This window comes from Apium graveolens, chromosome 2 (assembly GCF_009905375.1).
Source record: "Apium graveolens cultivar Ventura chromosome 2, ASM990537v1, whole genome shotgun sequence".
Lineage (NCBI taxonomy): Eukaryota > Viridiplantae > Streptophyta > Magnoliopsida > Apiales > Apiaceae > Apium > Apium graveolens.
Window position 1 is genome coordinate 143599037 of NC_133648.1, and position 7486 is coordinate 143606522.

Sequence of the window (7486 nt, forward strand, 5' to 3'; positions counted from 1 at the left end):
CACGCGAAGATAAAAAAATTTTCTTTCATTTAAAGTGGTCCAAGTGTTAAATTACAACTGTAGCGGCCCATAATTATTGAAGAAAAGTCAACTACGAGTTTTTCTTGGAAAAACAGAATCCGTTTAAAAAATGTACTTATATATTTTTATTATAAACAAATAGGGATATATATTATCGATATATATACATAGATACATATATACATTGAAACTAAGATTATTATTGAAGGTCTTCTTCTCTACTGAAGGTTTTCTTCTTGTTAAATATTGAAGATTTTCTTCTCTATTCTCATTAATGTCAACTATATGTTCTTATCATATTATGTGTATTGTTAATCTACTTATGAGCGAGTAGATATTTTATATTGAACCATAGTTATGATTGATGCATGATTTTCTTGAACCCCCAAGTTAGTTGTAGTGTTCTTGCTTATTAAATTATGCTTAATTAAAAATAACATGTCAGACATGATTATGTGTATTATTTAAACCAATATCCATTTATCAACTAAATTTGGATTTAGATGGTTATGAGTTATCCACTAAGGCATGAACTTCTCCATAAAAATAGGTAGAACCGATTGTTAAAAAGTTAGGATATTATGTTTAATGTCTCTAAATTGCATGATACCCTAAAAATAGGCTTGATTATATTTTAGGGAGAGGTTATTGGTATTTATAGGGCGCATCTTTCCTCTTGGGTAGTTTATGATTGACTGGGGCAGAAAATCATAATTGCATTGATTTTTGTTAGTATGGATACTTAATTCTGAATATTGTTAGTTATTTGATTAATACAACATATTTGCTTTAGTATAATTTTAGTTAAACGATCTCTCAATTTTTATTGTTACTTGTTTAGTTGATTCGAGTTAAGAATTATTAGTGATTGGTACCTTTGTCTCTTTCAGATCGAATCTGACTTCACCTAATACTTTGTTAGAAGAATTATTTTAGGTATTATTATTTGATAGGCACCGGCAGCCTTGTAGAATTTTTAGCACCATTGTCAGCGATAAAGTGGTATTAGAATAGTAAAAGTCTGAGTTAATTTAGCTAACTTTGTTAGTTGTGCTTCCGCTATTATTCCCTTGTTTTTAATATCGGAATTTAGTTTTCTTGTTGCATGCAAACTCGAAGTTCATGTCCTGAAAAGTTGATTGTTTTTATCCTGAAATTGAAGTAACAACAAGAAGACAAGCAAGTGCACGAAGGAAACAGAAAGACAAGGAAGTTATGGGTGAACCAACTAAAGCTCTCAATGAGCACGATATGTCAGAAACTAAAGAAGTACTCTCTAGCATTCTCAGACCAACAGTCATGGCTACCTACTTTGAAATCAATCCTTAATTCATCTAATTTATCTCCAATGATTCTTTTGCAGGATTGTACACTGAAAATCCTGTTGATCATCTTGAAAGTTTTTTGGAGAAGTGTGATACGATAAAGCTAACCAATGTTAGTGAAAATGTGATAAAGCTACGATTATTTCCATTCTCTCTCTGAGATGCAACAAAAGATTGGTTGAAAGATGAAGTACCAAACAAGTTCACTACTTGGGAAAATTTAGCAAAGGCCTTTTTACTCAAATTTTTCTGTCAGAAGAAGATTGTAAAGTTCAGGAATGGCATATCTAACTTTCATCAAGATGAGGAGTCACTTCTTGATGCATGAAAAAGATACAAAAGGCTTTAGAGACAATGCCCTCACCATGGAATTCTTAATTGGTTGTTGATCCATACATTTTATAACGGATTAACATAAGAGTTCAGTACCTTTGTTGATGCTGCTTCTAATGGATCTATTATGAAGAAGAATACCGCGGATGCGAAATCTTTGTTAGACGATATGGCGTCTAATGATAACTCTATGTATAGTGAAATAAATCATTTTAATAAAAGTGGTAAGTATGATGTGAATGCTTTAATTATGATGAATACTATTATGCTGACAATGGTTAAGAAGATTGAGCAATTGGATTATAGAACTTCATCTACAGTTGCCTCATGTGAGATATATGGTGTTATTGGACACACTCAGAATATTTTTCAGTTCAATCTCTATGGATTAGCAATGAAACAAGCAAATATCCTTTAAAACCAAAATCAAATGCAACAGTGTAATCCTTACTCCAACACGTACAATCCAGGTTGGAGAGATCACCCAAATTTCTTGTGAAAAATATCCAGGCTCAAGATCCACTTCGACCAGCTAAGCCACCAAAATCCAACTTGAAAAATCTTTTGGAGGGATTTATCACTACACATGAAAATAAGAATGATAATTTTGATGCAAGTATAAATGAGATGAAAGCTCACAACAAGTTGATGGAAAATTTAATTACTCAAATTGCTCAGCAGTTGAGCTAACTCAACAAGTCTTCAGGACAACATCTTGGACAAACTGAGCAACCACCAAAAGGCCATATCAATACTATAACTCTGAGGTGTAATTCCCCCAAATCCGGGGTCAGATGATTTGGTCGTCAATATGAAAACTCAATAAAAAAAACTTTTCTAATCATAAATAATCAAAAGAAGTTGATCAATAAATGAAATATAAAGTTTGCGACCGTAACTATACCAAGATCTTTTTGGTTATTGTGCTAAAAACAAGATTCCAAATTCCATAAATATATTTTTCCTTCTTTTGAAAACTATTTTCAACAATTTCGAAGCTCAGAACTTAACTCACTAGTATAACTTTGAAAATAAGTTTACTAGGCCACTCCACAACAACACAACTAATATATATAGAAACAACTGTATACAATAATACTTACTCTAGTTCCAGAAATCCTGAACCAACCATCTTCATAAAATATCTTTCTTTGCTTTTCCCAAACTACGTGGCTAAACCTCGTCAGTCTACCTTTCACTGGAAGCTTAAATTTAAAACAGGAAAGTATGAGCGAAAGAAATGCTCTGCAGCATAATTTGATAGTTTTAAAACAGTAACGGGTATTCCAAATAAAACCGGTATTTGCTATCATGTAGAACATTTAAAACAATAAGTTTCCGAACCCCAAAAATTTAAGGAATATTAAAACCTTTGATAACTGAGCAACATGGATTCAATCATAATTTAAATCATAACCAAAATCCGAAATCCTTAGAATTAGGTCAACTACATGTAATACAAATCCATTGACCCAAAGAAAATGAACTTTAAAATAAAATATCAACCATCACAGGTTAAATATACCAATAGTATGTATGAAGATTTATAAAACTCAACTTAAAAGGCCTTCAATGGCTAAAATATTGAATATTCTTTCATTTTTACCTGAATACTTTCATAACTTGAATGTCATGAATGGCGATCAACAATAAATCCGATTAGACACAAGAAATTATATTATACCCGCTGATCAGTCGGGATACAGTAAGGACCTCTACCCCATATAGGTCCACTATCATAGATTCCCAGTCACACATTGACCTATAATAATAGACTGGCCCCGCTAGCCTCTTACACAACTAGACTAGGCCTGATAGCCTCTTACACGACTGGACTAGCCTCACTAGCCTCTTACGTCATTATGCAATCTTTAGATAAGAAGTCGGGTCAATTAAATTCCTTATTCATTCAACTCCCCATTTCACATATTCCGGAGTAATCTCAACAACTGATGGTGAAATAACTAGAATAATTAGTTATTCATTGATCACACAATAAAGATCCATTGTATAGAGTAAATATGGATAGTATAGTTATTCACTATCTATCAAAAAAGGAAATTATCTTCTAGCAGAACAATTACTAGAATATCATGATTTCAATAATCCAATGATTATATGCATACAATATCTCCCAAAAATATTTATAAATAATCTAAAGTTTCAAGTATATAAAAATTCATCAATTCCGAAGTTAGAAAAGAAAAGGGTACTCTTATAATAAGAAATAAATATTTTTCTACGTAAAACATTTACCTATTTTGGAACTAGAATAAGGAGAAAACTTGCCTTTGGTCCTTAACAATTATGCTCACTTGGAGTAACACAGCTCTCTCATTCTTTCGTCTCATGATATCACCATACTTTATCCAAATACTTTCCTTGATATGCTGCTACTACAGTTAATGTAAGTCTGATACACAAGACTATTTCTCCATGGTTATGCATGAAGAGAAAATTTATATTGCTAATAATTTTAGTTTCCGGTCAGCAAAAGCCTGATAATGATCTTGACGCATATTTATAGCCTTTTATAGATGATCTAAAGAAGTGTGAAGAAGGTGAATCAAATGTGTATGATGCACATACTAAGTCATATTTCATTTTAAAAGAAATTTTAATATGGACAATAAATGACTTTCCCGCATATGGGAATCTGTCTGGATGCGTTAATAAGAGTTATATGTGTTGTCCAATATGCGGTAACGATACTGTTGCCAAGTATTTAAGCCATAGTAAAAAGATGTTTTACAGGTCATCAGTGTTATTTGGCTAGAAATCATCCATATAGGAATCCAAAGATCGCTTTAATGGACAAACAGAATTTGAGCAGGCACGTGAACCTCTTTCCGGAGAAGAGGTGTTATCGAAGAAAGAAAAAATTGAATTTCAGTTTGGAAAGGAAGTAAGGAAGTCAAAGAAGGTGGATTGTTCGTGGAAGAAAAAGTCGATAATATAACATATTTGATATTCTAGTCAAGGTAAAAAAGGAAATAAAATACATCAAATTCTACTAGAAACGATGTCTTAAATGACTATAGACATCAGCTAAAAAGCGATGTGTAAGACCCCTACTTTTCTCATCGCAAGAAAATATATCGCTTGGTTTTTTAAAAAAGATCGCTTCTTAGATGGTGTTTATTGATTGATTTCTAGTAGTGGAATGCAATTTTGATGTCTATTTCATGATATTTTTGTCTGCCAAAACATTGTGTGCTCACTTGATTTCTTATGTGTTAATGATATATAAAGTGAGAGCACTTGCACTTTTAGACACTTTCGGGTTTTTATGTGATTGGGGTTTATAATATGTGGAGTACTATGATATCTTTTATGCTTGAGAGATTTGGTGATTAAAAATATTAGATTTTGTTGGTAAAACTTCTATAAACCCTCACGAGACAAAACTCGTCCGACTAGGGCTTCTTAGGGGTTGAACGGCTTGTTGCATATGCTAAATGTAATCGTATCATCTACAAAAGTGGAGTTAGTCAAGATTAGTTTTTATTTATTTATTTTCCTGAGGACGTGCAAAGTGATAAGTGTGGAGATGTTTGATAAAGTATATATATATATATTATATGATTTTGTTCCTCATATTTGTTATACTTTGCATTTATTTGAATTTTATTAAATAGATTTTAATGTTTCATTGTAGGAAGCAAATAAATCCTAAACTTGGAAGTACACTTTATTGTTTGGGTCATATCTTGAGTTCTAGAAGTCATAATTGGACGATTCAATAGCCCATGCAAAGATAACAGAATTTTATTTCATTTTAAAGTGGTCCAGGTGATAAAATTACAAGTGGAGCAACCCAGAATTATTAAAAAAAGTCAAATACAAATTTTTATTGGAAAAATAGAATCATTTTAGAAAACATACTTGTATACTTTTATTATAAACAAATAGGGATATATATTATGGATATATACATAGACAGATATATACAGAGAGATGGGTATTATTACTTTTCTTCTTTTAAAAGATAAAAAAATTTCTTCATTATTCTCGTTAATATCAATTCTTTGTTTTTTATCATATTATGTGTTTTGTTAATCTAGTTATGAGTGAGTAGATTTTAATATAAGGTTAAGTTGAACCCTAGTTATGACTGATGCATTATTTTCTCAACCCCCTCAATTTGGTTATATGACGTGCTCTTGCTTATTAAGTTGTGCCTAATTAACAATAACATGCCAGACGTGATTATGTGTATTTTTTGGACCAATATCTATTTATCAACGAAAGTTGGATTTAGATGGTTGTGATTTATCCAATAAGGACATGAACTTGTCCATGAAAATAGGTTGAACGAATTGTTATGAAGTTAGGATGATGATATGGTCTCTAAATTGCATGGTACCATGAAAATAGCCTTGATTGTATTTTAGAGAAGCCATTAATACTCGGGAGAGGTTATTGATATTTGATACGGCGCATCTTTCCTTTTGAGCAGTATATGATTGATTGAGGCGAGAAATCATAATTATACTGATTCATGCTAGTAGGAATACTTAATTGTGGATATTTTTAGTTATTTAATTAATATAATGTATTTTCTTTAGTATAAATTTAGTTAAACAACCTCTCAATTTTATTCTGTTACTTGCTTAGTTGAATCGAGTCAAGAATTACTCGTAATTGGGACATTTGTCTCTATGGGATCGACTCTGACTGTAATATCCGAGATATAACGTGTAATTATCTTTTTCAATAAATAAATATTATATGATTATGATATGAATTTTTAATGAATTATATGTTAATTGGTATCTGTGTTTGGTGTTTATATGTGATAAAATTTGAAAATTTTAATTTTTATATGTCCAAAATAAAGCTTAGATAATTTTGATATTGTTTTATTAATTTATATGTTTTTATATGATTTTATAAAGGATTTATAGATTTAATAAACTATTTTTCAGATTAAATATAAATTATTTTGAATAATCGAGAAACGTCCAACTTCAACAATTTTACGTTTTTACAACTCGGAAGTCTCAGAAAAACTCCTTTCTAACTTAATTTGATTATTCCGAGCATTTTTGTGTTTTAACTTTTTTGATCCGGAGTACGGATTTATATGTACGGTTCCTAGTACAAATTTTACGATACTATTTTCATTTCGGTAAACCGATAAAACACGTATTTTTGAGAAACAAAGTATTTTGATTAAACTATAATATTATCTTTTCGTAATCCGTGTAACCAAAATGCTGAGATCAAGATTGTATTTGCAAAAAGCCCAGTTTTGATAATTATCCAAAAACCGGTACTGAATTGGATCAGTTTTATTAATACTTAGCTATTAAGTATTCTATTTTTATATCATATAATCCAACGGGTTACCAATATGTCGTAAATATAAATAGCCCTTACCATATTTCATTTTCTACAGATAAACACAATTATACAGTAAAATTATATCAAATCCAGAGAAGCCCCTAAAATTCATAGTGTTCTTTGTAATCAAACCAAGAATCGAAGGCGTAAGCGATATCGGATTCCGGAGTGTGAGTAACCAAAACGAAGCTTGTGAAGTGTAAAATCAAAATCTGTAATTCGTACTACTGCAGAATCAATAGGTTAAAATCTATATTTTTATTTATTTTTGAATTAATTTGGATTAAATTATGAATTTTTGATTTTGATGTTGTTTGTATGATTTGATGCTTGCATGTAGTAGAGAATTGAATCCCGATCATTATGGTATGTCATAATAGCAATCCAGAGTTCAATAACATGTTCAAAAATAGGTTTGATTCTCTAAAATTGAAATTAAGGTTTATAATTGATTTGAATGT

General features: G+C 30.6%; 1 non-coding gene across 1 annotated transcript; it reads right to left on the bottom strand.

Moving 5' to 3' along the window:
* Positions 1-1614: 1614 nt before the first annotated feature.
* Positions 1615-1718, bottom strand: LOC141709619 (small nucleolar RNA R71). The gene has a single exon (XR_012570184.1). It is a non-coding gene; the product is annotated as a small nucleolar RNA R71 (small nucleolar RNA).
* Between the last annotated feature and the right edge of the window lie 5768 nt (positions 1719-7486).